Here is a 24,231-nt window from a genome sequence, read left to right as displayed (position 1 = left end):
TTTTCTTATACTGCGTGCGGTCGTTGCGCGTGCGCACAAAGGAATGAGACCGCTCGGACACCGAGCCCACGGCGTGGTAGGGGTGGGGTTGCCCGCTCTTTTGTTTTTTACTACTACTACGCTGAATATTGTGTGCGGATTGGCTTGTCGTACAGGGGTACTACACGGTAAAATAAATCTCTTCGGCGAAAACAGGATAATTATTATCATATTTAGTACGTTTTATGATTATAATACGATAATATTTGGGATTCATTCAGCGTTATTTTTTCCAAAGCTTTTAGTGTGTCGTAAAGTCAAGTAGGTATTACTGCGTTAATAACGACACACTATTATGATAGGGAATTTAATAAAATACTGTCTCTCGTTATTACAATAATTATCATTTCAAATAACAAATATCATCCTCGCAAAACACAAATAAAAGCATTAAGATAAAAATTATCTCACACAGCCTAAATATTTTAGTGAGGTTTAAAATAAATGCTGGTCACTAAAATTTTATGTTATTGAATCAACGCAGTAATTTAGTGAAGAATGGTTTTCCGCTAGTTTCACTTAATATGAAAAATCATAGGATTTTTTGCTATTTTTTTATGCACAATAAGGCAGGTATTTGACCGCAATCGCACCTGATGTTAAGAATCCAAAACCCAACGCCAAAGAACAGGTTAAATGCTAACAAAGATCTATTGATGTTCCATTCTACTAAATTCTCAATCTAGACAATCCATCAGCTGCAATTAGAAGTTTCTCGGTTTAATTAAACCGAAATAGTTAAATTCTACCGTCACGAATAGAATAAAGACATTAGTTCTATCGTGATCGAACTCTTAAGATATTTATCTGTAAATGCAAATAAGTATTTGATAGTGCTGTAAAAAATATGATTGACAATTCATAAAGGTCGATGACGATGTCATGTATTGTATCTAGTAAATTCAGTTTACAAGTCCAATGGGTACAAATGCCAATAAGATTCAGTAAAACCTCTCCGTATTAAGTTTCAAAAACTACGACGACTGTGGGCTGAGTGCGAGTTTACATCAAACGCGCTCACTAGTGAGAGCGTTTAAAAATGTATGAAAATTTTAGTATTTGAACGTTTCTCGCTAGGGGCGCTGTACAATCCGTCATACACTTATGTCATTTTTTGACGCGCTCACTAGTGAGCGCGTTTGATGTAAACTCACACTAGGCCCTCTGATGGCTAGATGTTACTTGACGCAGCAATTTTTAATTGGGTCGATGCAAACAATATTATTGTTGTGAGTAGTTTTTGTACATAGAATTAGGCAACTTTACGAGAATAATCAGTGCCATCCATAAATAAATATTTATGAGGTATAGCGTTGAAAATAAATGTGTTTGACTGTAGCGTACTTTGTATTAATGTCTGATATCACACACGTACAGTCCAATCGTTTTTTCAGTAGATTTTATTTTTTATTTTTTATCCACATTTTATTTACTGAAGGGCGAAAGGCGAGCGAGGCAAGGCGAAATGAAGTTACGGCGTGTGGGTCAGTTGACTACCAGAAACTTATTGTTATAAAAATGCAAATCAAAAACATATCGACAGCCTAATCTTCAAGAGCACATACAAATTGTCTATTGCCCATATTCTGCTCATTCCTTCGCACTTGACTGTTATAGTATTACGAACAATGAACGCGCTCTCAGTTGTGACATGTGTCAAGTGGTTATTCTCAACGTTACTCTCTTGTTACAGGGACCGGTAATAAGACAATGCAACAATAGAATAATTAGACACGAGCGCGTTTGCTCATTTCCTTACAGAATGCTTCCTTAAATCGTTGGCGTTGTTTGAATATGCAATCAATAGACCATGAAAAATAAACATATTGAGATGTGCAACCCAGTCAAGTGAAGTGATGCGCACCTGGCAGCCGTGACGTCACATCGTCTCTGGTAGGGACGGGGCGAACGCATGGAGGGGTGCGGGTGAGTGCGAGGGAGAGTCGCATTCCAGCGAGGTGCGCAGTTAGCTTGACCGAATTGTATTTAGATGTAAGGTCTTCTTCAAAGGCATAAAATTAAACCTCTAAGAACATTAGTATTGGAAAAATCTCTGAAAAAAATCTCTTCAGATATTTAGCGAGCGAAATAATTGAACTGAAATAATAAATGACCAAATTAGGACAACTTCAATAGAAGACACACATTGAAAATTTGTAGTTTACTTGAAAGCTCAATAACCTATTTAGTAACCTGAAAAAATATCACTGACTCTGGAATAATTCTAGCAGTCTTCCAGAACGGCAAAAACGCCTAATCTCAAAATAAATGAATAAAAATCCACTAATAAAACTTGGGAAGCCAATCTCGATGCAAGACTAGAGCAGATTACCGCTAAGCTAGCGCCCTCACGTATCTGCGGCTAATGTGGCAAACAAGAAAACTTTCACACACGTAATCCCTAATGTAATTACGGCTTGTAAAAATACAGAACAACTTGTATCGCTCTCAGGTAAACTTTGCTAAGTGAGATTTGGCCGGTGCTAAATACTTACTTATTGTATTTCAAATGTTTAAGAGTATAATGCCCGTTTTCACCATCAATCCCTAATTTTTAAGTGACCCCTATGGTAACAAATAACAGGAATTTTGTTTGTTGATGGTGAAAACGGGCATAAGATAAATAATCCCGGTTTTTTCACATTATTCTTAAGAACTTCTAAAGTATTCATCATAACATCTGCTCTTCTAAGTGCTTCGCATTCGTATCTTAGAAACGAATGGTAGGTATAATCCACTAATTACGACGTAACCTCTAAAGACCTAATTGTAACCTGGTTAATGTAAGAATAAACATGAAGGAGTGAGACATTTTTTATTTTATTCATCAAAACAAAATTAGCACCACCAATTTCTTTACTATTTTCAATCGTCTATGTTAATTTTAGTAAATAATATATTCAGAGTTGTCCAAGTTCAGAGCTAGATGTACCTACACTACGCTTGGACATGGTGCATCCACGTTGCAGGCGACGTTGAGAGTCTGAGTTATGTCTCTAATACCATTAGCTTAGTATTTACGGCGTACATAACTGTTTTGCTATAAATTCAACAACAAATACACCAGTTCCCAACTATTCGAAGCACAAATTACTTATAGTTTCAACATGCTGCAGTTGACTTACACTTGCATTAATTTCTAATTAAGTGTACTCGTAATTTACGATACAGGGTGGTTAGGTAAATCCTCTTGTGTCTCTTAGCCCGAAATTATATGCCGTATTTCAACACAGATAGGAATTTTAGAAGCTAAACATAATTTTATTGCGTCTCTAGAAAATTATCCGCCCTACAAAATTATCAGTAAAACCGAAATTCAATAGGTGGCATTGATTAATTAGCAAAGAAGTGAATATTCTGCCACTTACCCTGAAGAAGCTTTTATATTACATACATCAAGTGACAATTCCTCCTAACATTTTTTAAGAAATCGATTTTCTTAAAGGATGATGGGCACAAATGTATGGAAAGTGGTACCCGCTCCAATAGCCCTAACCAATATATATTTCAAAAGGCCTTTAGATGTAGAAAAATGTCTGCTATGGGGCCAGTTCTAATTCACGTTTTGAAAGCAGTAATTCCACTAAGTATTATATGAAAGTATAACACAATCATCCATGTATACGAGTATGTACTATGACTAGAATCTATTAATATAACTAAAATAAACATTGAAAAGGAAAGGATTATACCTACGATGAACAACCCAAGCCATTAGCCCTTTATTCGCTTTCATCATCATCATCATGATCATTTTAGTCATAGGACGTCTAGTTGAACATAGGCTTCCCCCAATGATTTCCACAATGGCCGGTTGGTGGCGGCCTGCATCCAGCGCCTTCCCGCTACCTTTATGAGGTCGTCGGTCCATCTTTTGGGTGGACTTATTGGGTCTTGTGGGTTTATTCGCTTTAGCAACCCATAGTAAAACCCTTAAGAAGTAATAAAACCCCAACCCCTTTATTAAAAAAAGTTACACCCTAGTTGAACTCTGGCTTAAATTGTCATTTGGTATGGAAATGTCATTTTAATCCAAGGTTCATCCTAGGTATAACTTTTTATTAATAAGGGGGTAGTAGTTCTCAAAAAAAAAACATTTATTTCACAATTATCCCTATCAATAATTATAGATAGAGTTAAGGAAGGATGCTGGAGCAGTAAACCCTTCATGCCTCGCATAACCTAAGTACTATACGATGGACACGTACGAGTATGATACTTCGGTTACACAAAAAGCATGTTTATCTTCGAACGCAACCAGATCTGAGGCTGATGGCCATAGTAAATGTTGTTCGTCTTGGTAAGACCTTTCAAATGACACTACAAACATAACCATTGGAGCTGGGTACCATTTTGCAAAAAAGTATGTTTATCTTCGAACACAACCTGATCTGAGGCTAGTGGCCATAGTGAAAGTTTTTCGTCTTGGTAAGACCTTTCAAACGACACTAGAAGCATATCTATTGGAGCCGGGTACCATTTTGCCCATTGTCCTTTAAATTTATTGTACTGGTATAGGCTTAAAATTTAAATTCACGTGGACTTCTTCCATTCAACATTTTTATTACTGATATTTCTTTTTAGATAGCAATAAAACTTTGTGATTTTTTTTTTATCTCCTCAATACCAAAAAAAACAAGGAAGGGATTATTATCACTTCACCGTCGTTTTGCGAATAATTGGAATGTAAAGAGAATAAACAATAATGTGTTCCGACAGTTAGAGGTAAGATCAGTTCCTCTATGGTTGAGGATTCCGGGTGAAGCTCGCTTCCACCTTCGACCTAATCATCACTTTCCATCAGCTATCAGGTGAGGTGCAGACCAGGAGCTTCATCCCAGGGGAAATGAAACTAAGTGCCGTAACAAACTTCGTCGACGAACAAAAAAACGAAAATAATGTGCCAGTTACACATAATCGTAACACAACTCCTTTAGCATGAATACAAATTAAATAAACGTGCTCTAAATCCAATTTGTCAATAACAAAGCAAAAATTACACGATTTGCTTGTGATTGATGTCTGTCAAAATTGCAAACCACATGACGAAATGAAAACAAAAAGTTCATTAATTTCAAACACTATTATTACCCAAATATCTTAGAACAATATCTGTTTGATGAATGACTGCTTTTGTGTATTGATTTAGTGTTTTTGTAATTAAAGTTTAGATTTCCTGAGTTAGAGGTGTCGTAAAATCTGTTCTTTGTACCTCTATAGTCAAACAAATGAATGCTCTAAAATACTTGGTTAATTATTAGAACGAAAAATTTAAAAAAGTAAAATAAAAAAGTTCATAGCTAGGATTCAGGCTTCATTTCTCAATTTAAGTACGAAAATAGACATTCACATGTCATTGTAATAAGCAACCTTTAAAAGATTAACAGAGTTTTGATCGCGAAACCCACAAGAAAGTTTAGACTTTTGTGACAGACCGAAATACACACAAGCGAAGCTGCTAGCAAAATTTTGTTTATAAAATATTTGTTTAAAGTAATTAGTAACGTTATTTAGATGGGCATAACTTATTTAAAATTACGCTTGTCTTAATTAAACTGACATTAACCCGATTACTACAGGACCCACGATAATTTACTGGATTCCTAACTATTTCCGAGGCATTTGCTAATCAACATTTTAATTGCTCGCGTAAGTGTTCTACGGTTTACCATAAGAGGTGTGTGCTAGAAAAAAGGGTTAACATTGTAGTGAGTTAACTGAGTCATGATTTGTATCATGTTAATAGAGTGCCATCCACAAGTGCTTTTTATTTTGTACCTGTTAAAGTTATTTACTTGACTATAAATATAAGAACAATTTTACCGCTTTTCATTACCTTAGTATAAGAGTGTTTTTAGATTATTATTTTTATTGATTTAATTTAAAGTGATGCCCGTTTTCACCAACAATCCCTAATTTTTAAGTAACCCATATGAAGACAAAATTCTTGTCATGTGTGTCATGTATCATTTCATTTGGGCATTAATTTTTTGTGCTGATTCTTCTCAGCACTGGCCCACATTATTGTAGGTACCTGAAGTATGGGTAGGATATAACTTTCATAATTATGTAAAAGTACTTACCCTTTAAAAGGCAATTTTTAGCACTTTTGCTGTCGTATTTTGAACTATTGTGTAAGAATTTTAATCCATTGTGAACGTGTCCTAAGGAATCCTCTTGGCATCAATTTATTGACCTTCAGCCCTTGCTTATTGAGAAACTAAAATATCTTGAAGATATTCAGGTGAACTGCGAAGAACAATTTGCATCGTGATCCGTCTTATAAGGATGTAAGGGCTTGTAGTAGCATTGTACTTGGTTGCCGTGAAGTTTAAGTATGTTAATTAATGTAGGTAAGAATAATATTTAACATATTACATACACGTTAGGTAGAGTCGTTGAGAACTAAAACGATTTTGGTAGGATACAACTAAAACATAAAAAATATGTAGGAAGTACCTCAATTATTTCACTAAGAACATATTATTATTTTCCAAAAGCAAAAAGTTTTTGCTAAACATTATTATTATTAGTTAGGGTCTTTCTACAAGTTTTGTTTTAGATAACTTTAATGTCACTGTTTTTTGTTAGAGTGACAATGGAGTAAGTAAGCACCAAACTTTTTTCAATGAAAAAAGCGGGAGACCGTGCTTTACGGTGCTCTTTGGGAGAGCGTGACTGACATGAACTGAAATGATGTTTGTATTTTCAGTGCAGTTTATGACTGGATGGTGCAACGTAAAATTATTATTTTAAGTAAGCTTTTGGTCAGCACAAAGGATTTGTAACTCATGTTTGCGGTTTTAAGCGCATGTTTTGGAAAGAGTTTATTATATTTGGAAACTTAGGATTTCCATTTTTTAACTCTTTTTCAGCAGTCCATAACTATAGATGATTGATTTCTCGATTTAGCTACACGATTATTTTATTAATAGCAAAGAAACAACAACATACAGGGTGTCCCAGAATGGGTGAATCAAACTGATAAGGGAGGCAGCTCTACTAATGTACTATCCCAAAAAAATATGAAAAAAAAAATTTTGAGGTCGGATTTTTTTTTAAATAAAGTGCTCTAAACTCTAAAGCTAACAGTCATTATTTTCAAAAGTTTGTTTACAGATAAACAAAGCGATCATGTACAATTATTATTAGCAAGAAAAAAGTACAAATAAACTCTAAACGCAGCAATTATAGCCAGATACTTAGGCAAAGCTGATTTATTTTCACTTTTTCAAATATTTTTTTTTCCTTATGCGTTTTTTTTTCATATTTTTTTGGGATAGTACATTAGTAGAGCTACCTCCCCTATCAGTTTGATTCACCCATTCTGGGACACCCTGTATATTTACCTGTTTACAAAATGTTCTGATGTTCCCTTTTCTCAAATACTGGTAAAATGTTTTCACAGAGAAAATAATGCTTTGTAAAAGTGTTTACTTTTCCGTCATCTCGTCAGGTAAATCTGCCCACACATAACCCCACTCATGGACGCAAAATGTTGTGTAGGCCGTTCCAAATTAGCAAGTGTGGAGGTTAATCATATTTTGACTAACGAAAACTGCAAAAGTTGTAGTAAAAATTCAAAATAACTAAAAAACAATAACAAATACTTTATTGAATTTAAAACATGTTATTTGTTTAGAGACTGTTGAATGTAGTACCTAAGCACCTAGTTACTTACCTGGAATTCGATGAAGAAAAAAAAAATGTTTCTTTTACTAATTCTTTACAGAACAAAATAAATGGAAGAAGCACCGCAACAAAATCCGTGCCAATATTTGCCAGATGGAAAATAAAATAAATGACAGTTTCAGTATTTCTGGGGAACTGATCATCACGCATTCGTCTATTTAGAGAATATTCTACCAAAGCTTATTCTGTGATCAAAGTATCAAAAATATGCTTATTACATTACAATAGTTTAGGAATAAAATTTGATTTTACTTATTATTTTAACCCAAATCATTCAATTACTACCCGAAAAACAATTTCTAAATACGCAAACGAAAACGAACGACTTATTCATAAAAACCTCCAAAAATATAAAGACACTTCATCCCCATACAAATGACTAACAAACACACTTGTCATGACAAGGAAATCCTTTTACGAGAATAAAAGAAATCGTTCTTATAAGGTTTGGGCGACAGGCATTGTGCCGTAAGTGAGCTGTCAATACGGCGAACACGGTGTTTCCTGCTTGATTAGATATGCGCTAGTGACAGACGCACAAAGCCACCCACAGCCCTGTAACAATGTGGAAATGCAATGACAATGAATGTGTCAAAACTGGTGCTCTTTTCCATATTTGGAGCTAAGTTCTAATTATAATCTGTGACTGAAAAATTATCACAAGATATTTTTTTCTGTTTTTCGTTCGTTCGTTTGTCTCAGTCAAATGTCGTCCACTGCTGGACAAAGGCCTCCCCCAAGGCTTTCCATAACGACTGGTCCTGCAGGCAGTGCAGGTTCTTCCCGCGACCTTCACCAGATCGTCGGTCCACCTAGTAGGAGGCCTGCCCAGCCACGCTACGTCTTCCAGCCCGTTTCTGTTTTTAATTGGCAGGAATTTATTAAACGATTGTGAAGGCATAAAGTATGCCATGCAACGTTTGTAAAGTTAGTTTTTACAAAAGTGTCCATACTATTGTTTTTTGCAGATTGATTTTTTTTACTCCCATTTTAAGGTGGGTTGTTAAAACAAACAGGAAATAAAAACAAAAGTTTTTAATACGTTAAACGTTGTAGCATCATATTTAGTAATTCGGTGTTTCCTGCTTGATTAGATATGCGATAGTGACAGACACACAAAGCCACCCACATGCCCTATAATACAATGTGGAAATGCAGGCACTATCCGATGACAGCATTGTTTGGCGGTGAATGTAGCAAAACTGGTGCTCTTTAGATAGACACTATTAATAAGGAACTAATGCTCGTTTTCATCATCAATCCCTAATTTTTAAATGACCCCATCGTGGGTCGAATCACGAAAAGGCGTATCTAACAAAATGGCGATATTGAGTTGAAAACGCATGTTATTAAAAAAACATGCATTATAAAAATATCGTAACTGAATTATTTTTCAGGGAGCCAGTACCTATTGACAGGTAAAAAGGGTCTGAAATGCATTTTTCCATACTTCAAATTATCTTCAAACGTCGCTCCTGTAAAATTGATAAAAATCAGTTATGCCTTTTCGTGATTCGACCCACGACATAACAGGAATTTTGATTTCATACGAAAACAATTTTCATATGAAAACAGGCATAAGTGTTTTAAGGAAGAATGGTTAATGTTTGTTATGTATTTTATAGATTTTAAGAAAAAGTATCACAACTGTGAGCTTTTTACGCTTTGACCTGAACTACACATCGCGAATTTTTACTAGGTACCATAGTTACCAGTAATTTGTATAGCAAAAATGAAGTTTCAGTTAGATAGCGAAACATTTTTCAGTTTTTGTTTTAATAACTCTGCGACTAAATGCAAATGAAATAATTAACGTATAAAGCCCGTGTGAATATGATCGATAAAATAGATGCAAGATAAAATACCTTTGATATGCCTTTGCGCATTAATTAGTGACTTTAAATTACTCGTACAAATCTCAATTAAAACCTTAGTGAAATATGAGACTCGTTGTCGTGGTATTTGTAGGCTCTTATCTTGATTTTATCCAGTGATCCATAAATGGAATATATGTTTTTTACTCAATTCTATCAATACGGAACAACTTTATGATAATTTGTCCATTACTATAAAATATTGTTGATTGGTTTAAAACCTATGTACCTATATTAAGTAACTTGGTATTTTTTCATAGAATTTACAGAACTTGAGGTGAACATAATTGTACTTTTGCGCGAACGTCACACAGTAGGTACTTACTTAGGTACCTGGGCTGAGTTGCACCACCTAACTTTGACTGTAACTTTAACGATAACCGGTGTTATTTGTATGGAGTTTGACAGATTTTTGACGTTTGTCAACGTTAAAGAAGATGGTGCGGTGCAACCCAGCCTTAGTCATTGAATCAATAGATTTGGAAAAAAATATTTCGATGCATTAAAGGTGCGGTACGCTGTAACTCACTAATGTAGAAATACCTGCTATACCTGTATTGCCATTGTGTGGGCTTTAAGAACAAATGATTGTCATAAAGTCTTATGTCTTCTTTATAAAGATAAGTATCGGAAAATATCTTGTAATTTTAAAACGAACAAACACATCATTAGATCTTGGTACAAATTGCCTTCGTTCGAGGAAAAGCGACAAAAATTGTACCTATTTAACTTTATATTACTCAGATTTCTTGTCTAAAACAAACAGCCAGATCCTAATTAGGAAAGAATTGGCCATTTCTATCTAGACCTTAGACATTTTACGGGACCTAAAAAGTGTAGCACCTGAGCACGAGTTTATGCCCAGCAATCTAACCATAGGTAGGTATACTTTTTTTATTACTGTGACCATCTGTGGCTGGGTACCCAGAGATTGCCTATTTTACCAAATTCAAGGCTAGACAGACTCTTTTCTAAGATTAACTATCTTTTTTCCTTCTTTTTTATTCCCGGGAGTATTATGGCGCCAGTCAGTTACGAAAATCAAACTGTTTCAAAGAGTAATTAAACGTTTATTTTTTTTTAGTGCGGATACTGGCTTATCAAGCTCAACAAAATGAAATTTTAAGTAGCTGTAATAAGTACTATTTTACAGCAAAAACGTGTAGTTTGATGTGCTTTTCCATAATGAGACCTTTCGATGTTTGACTATAGAGATCTCAGATCATAGAAAGAGAATAGATATGAAGTCGCGCGTAACTACAACGAGAACCAGTGTCCCCACATTTCCCCCACCACAGCTCCCACACACACATTCAACTGTGTAAAAACAAAGCGACTGAGAGTCTACGACAACATGGGCAACCGGCTTAAAAGTGCTGTGATTGGCCAGAAGGCGTGCCTTATGGCCAATCAATGGCCGCGTGACGTGACGCACACTTTGAAAAAAGCAATTAGAGAGAAGAAAGATAAAATGGAGTCGATAAGATATCGATACTTTAAATCCTGGGGGCAAGGCTCGAAATTGGTTTAAAAAATGCTTGTATGAAAACCTTTTTATTATTATACGTTATTATTATGTTCTTTAACGATTTTTGCATAAAGGAGTCAGTTCCATTTTGTATGGACGAAAAACTCAGAATCAATTATTGGGACTAAATGAAGTTACCTTATATTAATTTACCCCAACCAAAGCTCAATGTCGTTATCGATGGAGTATAGAAGTTATAGACTGACAAAGTTTGTATGAAAAGTCATGGGTTAAGTAGGTACTTCCGATTTTTACCAGTATTTACAATATTGGTAATATATTATTATTTACTTTAATAATAATAACAGGATCACTGTAATTATTATTAACTACTATCGCGCATTAAATTTTTAATTATGGCGAAATTCGTACCGCCTATGTTTATCAAAAATAATGCCTATATTAGGCTTTCAACTAGCTCTTATAGTAATTACATAGTTGACAGTTACTAATCCCTTCTACTATTGTTATTGTTTTTGTAAAAACTTAAAAATCGCAAGCAACTCATGATTTTTTCATTCAAAATTAGAAAATAGAAAATAATAATTTACTTCTATTTATCGATAATAGGAAACCGTATTAGAACACGAGCCCTGCACTATGTTACGACCGGCACATGCGGCCGTACTGTGTATTTTCACGCGTCAGTGGATATCGGAAGAAATAAAATACATTGCGCAGTAGTTACGCATGACATAAAGTGGTTGCTAACTAAATCGTCAATGTACAACGTGTTTGAATTTTTATCACCACTAATTTCGATATCGCAGTAAATGTCACGGCACTGAATTCGTTCGTAAAAATGTTTAGTTTTTTTATTTATAAGCAAAATACCAATGGATTTGCAATACTTACATGTGGTAAATGACTTCATTGTTCCTGTAGTTCTTCGTTTCACTTATGTTATTGCACGTTACGACGCATTATCCAACAATATCGGAGAACATTTCCTCAGTACGACTGAATCGCGACTAACCTGGCGTCGCGGGCGATGTTCGTTTCTGGGCATATCGCGGAGACACGCGCCACGCCCCCGTTTCACATCTATTCCCTTCTATGATCTGAGGGTCTAACCGTCATCGCGTCAGCGTTTCTCGACTATTAAATTATGGCTAGTTCAGTTTTTGAAACAAAAATTGTTATCTTCTTTTAATTTATCAGACTCTGGTGATTTTTAAGCTAACATAGGCTGACATAAAATAAAATATGCTTAAGGTAACTGAAATATTTTATGTTAAAAACAAATCAGGCGCTCACAACATTTTTACTAAAGTAGCAAAATTGATTTAACAAAATTTATTTTTGTTTTTGAGTTTTCTGCCCATGAAACGTAGGTACTCAAGATATCCGTACAAGAGAATCCCATTCCCTGTTGTTCCAAAAATATTTAATTTTCCGAAACAATAAAAATTTAAAACGCTGTAACTGAGCACACCAACTGCCAACATTCACGAGTTAATTTATGAACGGCTAATTACTATTTTGTTCTAATTTAGTTCCAACTAAAACACTCAATCACTAAAGATATAATCTACGTGTCAACGGTTAAGGTTTTGACACCAGCTACCGATCGCAATCTGTAGATGGGAAAGATAAGGTTATTGGTCTATTTTTAATTTTTTTAAGCTGTGTCCTCATGTAGAGCGGCGTGACAATAAAAAATTTAAAATGTTTGCTGCCTCTGTTCTGTTTCCTACTCTACAGATAGGTTGAGGTAAAAACTGAAATAAGGTATGTTATGTCAATGTGATGGACTGGCCTCGAGTACACTGCGTTAACCACCTAAAGGGAAATGTGACTAGATGTCGTAAGGCGAACAACAAGTAATCACTAGTTACTCTGTTAAGAGTAAAATTATCGAGAAGAATAAGAAACTAGGTAACGTTATTGGTAAGTAACTAGCATGTTCTTTCTTTTATAAGTCTTCCAAGTCCAGTGAGGCCTAGCATTTGTTGTACTCAAGAACTTAGTAAAGACTGAATTTTTCAATTCGCTGTTAGAGTATTTTCAGTACTAAAAAGTCACAAAGGTGGTTTGTTTTCTACAATAATAATGTAAGTCTCAGTATGTTTTTTAACCTTACCTCTTAGCATAAAAAGGCTGTATTTAACTTTAACAAACGTCAAAAATCTATGAAACTCCATTCAAAAAACACCGGTTATCGTCAAAGTTATGATCAAAGTTCGGTGGTGCAACTCAGCCTAAGATAAACGTTGACATTGCGTTCTAGTGCCACTGTTAACGTCGTGGCATGTCATTTAGATCTATAGTAACTACAACTATGTACTATACATATTATAGTAAATACAACGTATGTAAAACTATGGAGCGGTACCGCTGCGACGCCGCTGCAGCGACGCACCGCAACGTCAACGCCTGTGTGGCATCTCTCTTACTTTACAACTTACACAGTAGCTTATTATACTTTTATGTGTTTAATTTTGAAAGTTAAGCATCATTACTTAAAGTTCAACCTTATCTCCGTTCACAAAATGAGGTAATGTAATTCACTAACCATTACCTAAAACTAGTTTTGTAACGTGATCTGATAAAGTGCGGACGGTACGAACTCGTTACGAGTACTGGAAGGGTTAAAACGAATAAACGGAAAAAGCATAGAAAGCGGCGAAAAGCCCACTTTAAATTGAGCCAGGAAAGTATATCAAACCTAACATTATACAAATAAAACAAAGAAAGGCAAAATGAACTTCTATCTGTGGTTTGACTGGTTTTTACGTGATATTTGTTGTAAATCAGAAAATTCTACTTTATTCTCTATCTACCGAGCTCTGGTCATAGAAGCTGCAAGAACTTTTACACTCACCATGGAACCGGACTGGTTAAAACTGGTTCGGGAAGAACCCAATAGCTGACGTTTTGAAAAAAAGAAGAAGATACAGGCTGGTTTTAGTGTCACGCGGACCGTCCGGTGCGGACCCGCTCCGCACGGCCAATCTGTATGAACTTCTAGGGAGCGTTTTAGAGAAATGCGTTATGCGGTCCGGAGGAACCGCTCCGCTCCCTAGCAGTGCACAAATCGGCTGTGCGGAGCGATCTGCACAGACAGTCCGCGTGACACTAAAACCAGCCACACTAAAGACTATACAAAATTGTAATTACGAGTAGATTAAGCTGTTAAAAGCTGTTATAAGCTGTTAAATATGTCCCAACATACAATATGATTCTATGTTTATTCCGTTTGCTTGCTAACCAAGTTATTTGACCGTGTGAATTTGAAATAGGGCTACACGAGCGTACATGTTCGGGATTGGATACAATCTATGCCAATTTGTGACTAACAAATTATCACATTCTAATTAAATTGTGTTTGATAGTTACATTGCGAATAAGTATTGAATATTGTTGATATTTGTATTAATTGATCTATGTCAATTCAATTTGCGTTTCAATAAATTGATACAAATGCAGCTATACCATTATCTATTGGACATATTGACAATAAACAAAAGCGTTATTTTCATTACGCTTACATTTTAATTGTAAGAATTATCCAGAATGTCCTTATGGTAAAAGGAGTTCAATCTAATTCTAATTCTCGTTATTTGAAAAAGCCCTCAAGAGCTCTTAAATTGTTTTAACAGAGTGTTTAACTCATAATTAAGTGCATAAACGGATTTATAAAACAAAACGCTTTGTAAAAAAATTGAATTTGAATTTGAATTTGAGAATTGTAAAATAATTGTTGCACGTTCAGTGAATGGGATGCACGACAATAGTCTTTCTTGCAACATCAAGTGCACGCTCGCGAGTGCACTTCTATGCAACGGGCATTTACCAGCTGGTATTTATAATGAGGTCTTATTCATTTAACCTTTAACCAGTGACATGACTATTTTATAACACTATAAGGGACATGACGTCTCACAGGCTACTACTTCGAAATCAAAAAATTTACAAAATTGCATGTGGATTACTATAAAATTGTATTTGTATTTAACTATTGGTATGTCAATAAAACAAATGTAAATGAATTCAATCATTTTTTTTATAATTACATAGAAAAAAACTATAATTACCAATTAGTGGTAATTTTCAGCCTCAATTGATATGAGGTCCTTTTTTAGCATTTTAATAGACTTTACATAAATTATATGTCAAATGGCAATGCCAGATTTTGTATGGAAAGTGGCGTCTTTTTTTTTTCGCGCGGCCATCGACCAAACATTTTCAACATCGACCAAAAATTTTGTTGCAATTTGTTAGAAAATTTTGCGCGCAAAAAGCGAAGTATGAAAATCATCAAACTTCTAATGCTCGTAACTCAGTTCAGACTGAGTTTAGAGGTATACATGTCATAGTAAGTTTGGTTTATTACACTATTTTGTAATCAAAAAACAAAGTTAGGTCGATGGCCGCGCGAAAAAAAAAAGACGCCAATTTCCGGCATTGTCTTTTAATACTTTTTACTAAAAATCTAATAATACAGAAACCGAAAAAACATAAAAGTCACTTCTGAAAACTAAAAATAAAAATTCTGACACCCGCTCAATTTGGCATAAAATCAATGGCAATTTTTGCAGAAAAGGCGAGAACATTGCAAAGATATGGGATTGTAACACCCCAACACAAGTGTACTGTGGCGGCGTAGCATGGCTTGGCACCCGGGGCGACCCCTTCTCACCCCTCATAAGACCATAAGTTGGATGTTCATATTGCGGGGGGCTAAGGCACCCCAGAATGGTCTGGTGTCCCCCAGAATTTTCGGGTTACCGATTTGAAGCCGAAAGATTTTAGTACTAAGTCATGAGCTATATTATTATGATGAGATGATACCAATCGCATGCACCCCCTTATCATGACATATCAGATGCGCGACGTCCTTGTCATGCAGATGCACCTGTGGGCACTAATCTTCGCGACTGAGTTGTCACTCCGTTGTCACCCCCTGATGCTTGGCACCCTCTTCTGTGGTCGTTTTAGCACTAAAAAAAAAGCTACTAAGACGCTGGGTCGCTGCAAGCGAGGGGAAGTGGTCAATTCTAAGAATTTGAAAAACATGAGACGCCTGTCAGACTACGTGTCACTGGTTAAAGGTTAACTGGATTGGTCTTATTGTCCAATGCAAGAATATCGTAGGCTATGATTTTAATCCGTAATAAACTAATCGACTAGTTTTTCTGATCTGAGGGCCTAGTGTGAGTAAACATCAAACGCGCTCACTAAGTAGGTAGTGAGCGCATAAAAAATTACATTAAATGTATGACGGATTGTACAGCGCCCCTAGCGGAAATGAAAGTTCAAGTACTAAAATTTTCGTACATTTTTTTAACACGCTCACTAGTGAGGACGTTTGATGTACCTAAACTCACACTCAGCCCACTGATCCATAGTATCAGATATTCTGACATTTCAAGATACTTAACATTGTCGAAAAATATTGTCGTTTACAGAATGTAAAAGGCTGAAGTTTCCATAATGGCAAAGTACTAATCATAATGATTGGCTTGATCGAAGTTAAAAATTTGTCATTGTCCTTTAATTTGAGTAGGTACGGGTGGTACGGGTGACCAAAATGTTGTCTGCACACGTACACGCACACAATGAAACCGTTTAAAGAATAATTGCAAGTAAATGCGTTCGCATAAATTTATTGAAAGCGCAGTCATTAATTTCCAAATTGCTTACGGAAATAAAATCTGTAGCAGTGTAATAAATGTACGCAGTTATGATATCCATTACCGGTAATATAACTCTGACACTGAGTAATAAGAAATTGTGACACTAAAATGCACTGCGTATGTATTTTAATGAAGTGAGTACCCTGAAATGAACTGTTAGCAAAACGTTTGTTAATTATTGACCGATTTTTAGCAGCAAGGAAGTACGAGTAGGAATAGGAATCTTTGTTCACTTTATTTCTAATTGATATTCTGTTGAAATATATGATAATTTTCTATCTTTCTTACTTATTTTCAAACCATGACAAAATCTCGATTCAAACTTACAAGTTAATTGCATTTTTTAAGTAACTTTTGTAATATGTCATAATAATGTCATAAAAGGAGGCTGTCAAAAGTGTCTGAGTTTCTTCCATTTAAAGTGGTGATAGTGATGAGTGAGAGGTGTACCGGTGCCCTAAAAACTATCTACGTACGTTCTATAGGTATGAAAAATTAATTTGGAAGCTTGTAACTCTACAAAATTATATAGCAAATAAAATATTACTACATAAATGTCGTGTGACTTAGGCCTGGTTTTTTGATTCGTAGTTAAAATAACCAATGGTCAAATTTGACAGATGTCAAATGACAAGTGGTTAAATATAAGAAAAAAAAAGTTTTTCGAACAATGGTTAGCTTGACTTTTAGTACATTTTTTAACTATTAGATAATATTTAACCATTAGTAGCAAAATTTAACAATTTGTTATTTTAACTATGAATAAAAAAACTGGGCCTTAGGCTGAGTTGCACTATCTTACTTTATCTTTAATAAGCGTCAAAAATCTGTCAAACTCTATACAAAAACATCGGTTTGTTACAGTTACGGTTGAAGTAAGTAGGTGCAACTCAGCTTTAATAAATAAGCCCGTGTGGGAAGTGGTCTAATTGAACGAGGTCATGGCTTAGGGGCGTATATCCTTAAATAAACCTAAATAATAGATTAGGTCTTGTGTCATTAAAACGTCAAACAAAGCGCGGAAGAGATAACATCTTATCAATATTTTGAATGGTAAAACTAACAATTTGTTATAATTACTGTCTAGTTCAAGTGCTAATCAATCATATTGCAGTCTGTTGAAAGAAATAGTATTTTATGATTGGTGCACTTGAATTCGTGTTTGTTTCAGGAAGTTACAGCAAATGTTTCATTTTTCAATTTAAGGCTGAGTTACACCATCTTACTTTAACTTTAACAAACGTGAAAAATCTGTCAAACTCCATACAAAAACACCGGTTATCGTCATAGTTAAGGTTAAAGTTAGGTGATGCAACTTAGCCTCAGTTTGTGAAAAATTTGTGTATTTCCGCCGAAATGTAAAAAGTTTATTTCTCAGGCGACACTTAAAGCAAAATATTTAGGAATGTTATGCAAATGTAAAAGGTGCAATATTGCATTAAAAATTCTGCTCTGCTATCCATTGTACCTTCCAAACATTGCAACACTTTGACCACTCGAGTGTTACAGCAAAAATCCCTGTTTTATTACAGCAGTTCGCAACATTTCATTATGCTGTAACTGTAATAGCTTTCCCTACAAAGCTATTAAATTCTGTACGTTTTCGGCACAAAGTTTGTAGCTGCCGTGTTTTGTCAAAGGAACACGAGCGACGCATAGCAGAGAACGAACACAATTTTAAGCGGCATCTTTTAATGAAAACTGTAACGCAAATTGTAAATGCGTTATTTTCAATTTAAAAAAGGGAAGTTATTTAATTTTGAAGACCGTTACTTAAATTTTATTGATATTAAAGATTTTCATCATCGTCTTATTGTCGGATATTATTGTCCAAGTTATTTGCGACAAACATCTTTAAAGGCACAATGAACGATTTACTTGTCAAATAAGATTGTTCATTCTTTATGGGAAACTTGTTTACGACTAAGTAATGTAGGTAACTTATAAGCAATCTGTGGTAATACTAAACAAAAAAAAAACCAATTACTTACAAAGAATATTGGCTGATAGTGAAATTATAACTAAAGTCATAGGCTGAGTGGTATCACCTGAAACCGGTGTTTTTATGGAGTTTGACAGACTTTTGACGTTTGTTATACTTAGTTAAAGTAAGTTGGAGCAACTAAGGCCCAGAACAGACTAGTTACTTTTACTTTTACTGCTAGTTACTTTTGAGTTGCATCTAAGTTTCTGCCATATCGTCCGTTGAGAGACCACACATGACGCGACCAATTTGAAACTTTCAGTTTCAGTTTCATTCATCAGAATCATCAGAAAGTTGCAGTTTCGTTGCAGTTGCGTTTCACCGTCTGTTCTGGGTCTTAGGGTTAATCGTAAACCCAGGCATTCGTTCCTTAGTTCGTTTCAGCCAAATGACGTCCACTGCTGGACAAAGGCCTCCCCCAAGGATTTCCATAGCGACCGGTCCTGCGCTGTCCGCATCAGGCTCTTCCCGCGACCATTACCATTCGTCCACCTATAATTACAAACCCAGGCATTAATATTTGCCTAATGCCTACCGTCTAACACTGATGATTCCTGCATCAATTGAAGTCAGCTCTGATTGTATAGCGCTATGTGTACCAACCTCTAGACGTGCGCTTAGCATAATTGATTATAGCTGACTGGATTAGCAATATAGTCTGCGCCTAATCTGACCACCATCACGGACGATCCGATAATTGCACAATTTGATAGATTATTACCGATTATTATCAATCGCTTACCGGACAATAGGCGCTATATTTTAAACAGCGCGATTACTTCCTTAGTTTTTTAATATCAATCATACTTTGAAATGAAATTGGATGTTAATAGACACGATTTTGATAATTTAGTGTCAATAAATTCATTGTAGTGACTTTTGATAAACTTAGTTCAGTAAGTACAGTTATATATTAAATATTTTTGATGAAACGTCGTACTATATTTTTATAGATAAAATTCAGTAAAAGTTTGAAGATAGTGACGTTGTTAAAGCTTTAGTCTCGCCTTAGACTACAGACTTTTAGTCGGCCAATAGTTGTGCCCGGTTTTAATTTGTATGAAAAATCGGCCGATACCAATGTGCGCACTTTCATACATGCTCATACTAATTAACAGCCCGACCCAATTATCGGCCGACATAAAGTTTTCAGTCTGCGTCTAGGCTTAGTACCTGGGGGTGCAGGGGTAAAGAAACGTAAGTCGATAAAAAGTTATCTTCTTTTATCGATAGTTGAAGAAAGATAGCGACGGATTGTGAGGCTTGCCTCTGGACCTGGTGTGGCGACCACGACTTCTCTGGCAAGAGTGTAGCGACGAAGAAGAAGAGAAGAGAAGAAGAAAGAGTAATGAATTCAATAAGTTAATACGTACTCTTTCTATGGTCGCTTACTATGGGCCTCATAAGAAGACTCAAGGTCACCCAAAGAGCGATGGAGCGGGCCATGCTTGGAGTTTCCCTGCATGATCGAATCAGAAATGAGGAGATCCGCAGGAGAACCAAAGTGACCGACATAGCTCGCAGAATTGCTAAAATCAAGTGGCAGTGGGCGAGGCACATAGCTCGTAGAGACGATGGCCGTTGGGGCAGAAAAGTTCTCGAGTGGCGACCACGGGCTGGAAGACGTAGCGTGGGCAGGCCTCCAACTAGGTGGACCGACGATCTGGTAAAGGTCGCGGGAAGAGCCTGGATGCGGGCAGCGCAGGACCGTGCATTGTGGAAAACCTTGGAGGAGGCATTTGTCCAGCAGTGGACGTCATTTGGCTGAAACGAACGAACGAACGGACGAACTCTTTCAGGAACTGATAAATTTATTAGTTTGAGTTTGATTTAAGGCACCTACGTCATAGTCACGGTACTACTTTGTCTCGGTACATTTTGTTTGTGATTGACTGTCCTACACATTATAAATCAAAAATAATAATATTGTGTCACGCCTTTTATGTGATAAAAAATAACCAATTGCCTATTAATTACAGTGACAAAATGAAGTCATAAATAAATATACATTTTAATGTCTTAATCGTACAAAAGATATAATTTAAATTAGACATACGGCAATTATGTAATAGGACAGTAATTGCAGTTATTTTGAAGGCGAGGTCAATGTACAATATGAGATACTAATGGCTGCCCACGACATTATTTGAAATAACTATCTGATTTGTATGCACACAACGTTATAAATAGAAACGTAGTAATTGTTAGTATATTCTTCAAATATAAATATAAACCGATAAATATAACCGGTGGACCGACGATCCCATAGGTAGCCGGAAGGCGTTGGATGCAGGCCGCCACCAACCGGCCATTGTGGAAATCATTAGGGGAGGCCTATGTTCAGCAGTGGACGTCCTGTGGCTGAAATAATGATGATGATGATTATGATAAATAAAATGAAATGGCTTTTACACTTTGTAGGTAATAGGTAAGGTAAGGCACTTTGATACTAAAATGAAACATGATATTATGACCTCTCCTATAAAATTCAACATCATATCAACACCTACCAAAATATTCGTCATTATACATTCAACCAACGTCACCTATTTCAATGGCACCGTAACCTTATCTGCAAAGTCATACCTGATCTATCCCCATTTAGTCGACAAGCGAAAACGATCGGCTGATATTAGTGGTACCAACTTGAATACTCAATATGCCATTTAGGTAAAAGGGTTATATCGCGATCGGAAGCCCGATAGCAGTATCACGCCTCTAGTTCGTAATATTGCGGGGAACGACGCTTGGTTATCGCTTAAGGCTAGGGGTTACCTCCACCATATCGAATTACAAATGATCGAAAATCAAAATATCGAACACGTTTCATCGAACGATCAAAATATCGAACGTTTAGAATATCGAATTTACAAAAAAATTATCGAACGATCAAAATATCGAATGATTAAAATATCGAAAATTCAATATAGTTTTAATTAAATGTCATAAATGATTAATGTAAATAAAACATAATTCATACACACTTTTTTATTTCCCACTTTAGGGTACCATAGTCAACAAGGAACCCCTTACCTTCATCTTCCTATTATACTATGCAACGTAAGATCGACTTTCGATATTTTAATCATTCGATATTTTGATCGTTCGATCATTTGTGAATTCGATATTCTTAACGTTCGATATTTTGATCATTCGATCATTTGTAATTCTACATATTATATGGTGGAGGTAACCCTAAGCCTAGGAATACTTAGGATGTAATACAAACTTACAGCGCATTTGTAAACACATAAGGATAAGGGAACTAATCTGTATTATTTTAATGATGAGATTTGTAGTAAAATTTAATAAATGCAAATAATTTTTACCTAAATACAATTGTTATTGTGTCGAAGTTTTATATTTCTTATACGACGAGGAAGTAGTGCTAATGACTTTTGAATTGAGATAGACATTGTTATAACTTTTGCTGGGAGGGGGCTGTGGTAAGAGAAGGCTTTTTCCGGAATCCCACAATGCCTTCCCACTTATGGCGAGTCAGATAGCATTTGTTTAGTGGGTATTCCCGTCCTCCTTGGTTGACTTAGTGAGCCCCACATAACCTACCTGAGCTACCCTGCAGCTGGTAAAAAAGGCATTTTACTAGCTTTCGGTTTCGGCAGGTGTTTTTTATTTAGGGACTTTTTACGTATGACAACAAAAATAGCGTAATATCTACTTTTCCTGCAACATTATCAAGAAAACGATTAGGTACATAGTTAGTAAAATAAATTATCCAAATAATCATTTCTCCTGTGTAACAAATGATTATGTACTAACACACGCGTTCCCGAGCATGATTCCAGTCAGTAATGGCGACCGATAATTTTAATGCCTCGCTATTATAGACGGCAGAAATTGCAAGTTCAACTCGGTTAAGCCAAATCGTTTTCCGATTCCAATTCTACAGCTTACAATTATCTTCGTTCAGATAGTGGCAGCATTTGCTTACCCGGAGGTATAATGAAACTGTATCAGGAAAGTCGCAGAAACTGTGCTCTGTATGCAACTGTATTGTTGGGGCAAAGATCAAAGATAAGGCAGATGTGCAAATCGATGTAGGTGTATTACTTTCTATGTTTTTGTTTTTGATTGCAGATGCAACAAAAATAACAAAAATTTGTTTTAGTGCTGATACGTTTGAAGTTATTTTAGAATGAATAGAAGTCAATTAAAGAGCATTTACCTACCAACCAAGTAATGAAATAGAACATTGAGAACCACCGAAAACTTTTTGCCGTGTGTAGCTAATTATTTATTGGGGCAAAGATTAAAGTATTGTAGAAGAACCAGTTATCTAAAAATCATATTTCCAATTAAAAATTTTGATATTGCGAGTGAAGCCGCGGGCAAAAGATAGTTATTTTTAAAGGTGAAGTTCACCATACTTTACACATTAACTTGTAATAAAGCACTTTATTCTCTCAAGAACGAGACTAACGAGGATTCTTGCTGCTTTACAACTAACATTATGCTTCATCATCATTTCGTTTAGATAACGCTGGATGAACTAAGATTTAGCTATCAGATTTTGGCTTGTCATTGTTAAATCGGTGTAACTTCTTCGTAGTTTGTGTTAATAAATTATCTTAAGTTTACTCTTCTGCTTACTCATATTAATAACTCAATTTAAGCCCAAATTGTAGACTCGGTCTTCAAGATAATTTACACGTTTATATTAAGTTAAGAATATCCAAGCTCCGAAAAAGTAGAGCAAGCCCTATCAATTTAAAATTGTAATTAGCCTTGCTAGTATTTTAAGATAAAACTGGCTTTACTTTGGCTTACGTGTTAATTAAATGCCTTGGTTATTAAGTTTAATTATTTTATCATCTATCCCATTCAGTTTTGTCTAAAAATAAAGTGTTCAAAATTATTAAGGGTAAGTACCAGTGGGTGGGGCATATACCTCGTAGAACTGATGGCTGCTGGGTCGCGGGAAGAACCTGGATGCAGGCAGCGCAGAAACTGGTCTTTGTGGAAATTCTTGGGGGAGGCCATTGTCCAGAAGTGGATGACTTTAGATTAAACGTACGAAAAGTAGGTAATTAAAATTATAAGAAGTGACTAGTCTGTCCTATTAATCTTTGACCATAGTGTTGACCGTTCGCAGTCCGAGCTCTCAAGAGAGCCGTGAATACGTAATGTGATAAAACGATGCATATTTAAACAGATCTCAAATGGCACAACACTATGCCCTGAATTATTTTCCCCTATAATCTTACTTTGATGTTAGATCGCCTTTTGGGTGATGAAAGAAAGATTTGAGTAGTGTTTAAGAAAGACGTACCTAATATGATTTTAAAACCGACTCAAGATCAGTTTTACATTTCAACCAATAGATGGCGGTTTTTCCTATTCACTAAGGCTGAGTTGCACCATCTAACAAACGTCAGAAATCTGTCAAACTCCATCCATACAAAAAGCACCGGTGATTGTTACAGTTACGGTCAAAGTATGTTGGTGCAACTCAGC

Source organism: Ostrinia nubilalis, chromosome 7 (genome assembly GCF_963855985.1).
Source record: "Ostrinia nubilalis chromosome 7, ilOstNubi1.1, whole genome shotgun sequence".
Classification (NCBI taxonomy): Eukaryota; Metazoa; Arthropoda; class Insecta; order Lepidoptera; family Crambidae; genus Ostrinia; species Ostrinia nubilalis.
The sequence above is the reverse complement of the archived record's forward strand: the minus strand, read 5'-3'. Positions refer to the sequence as shown.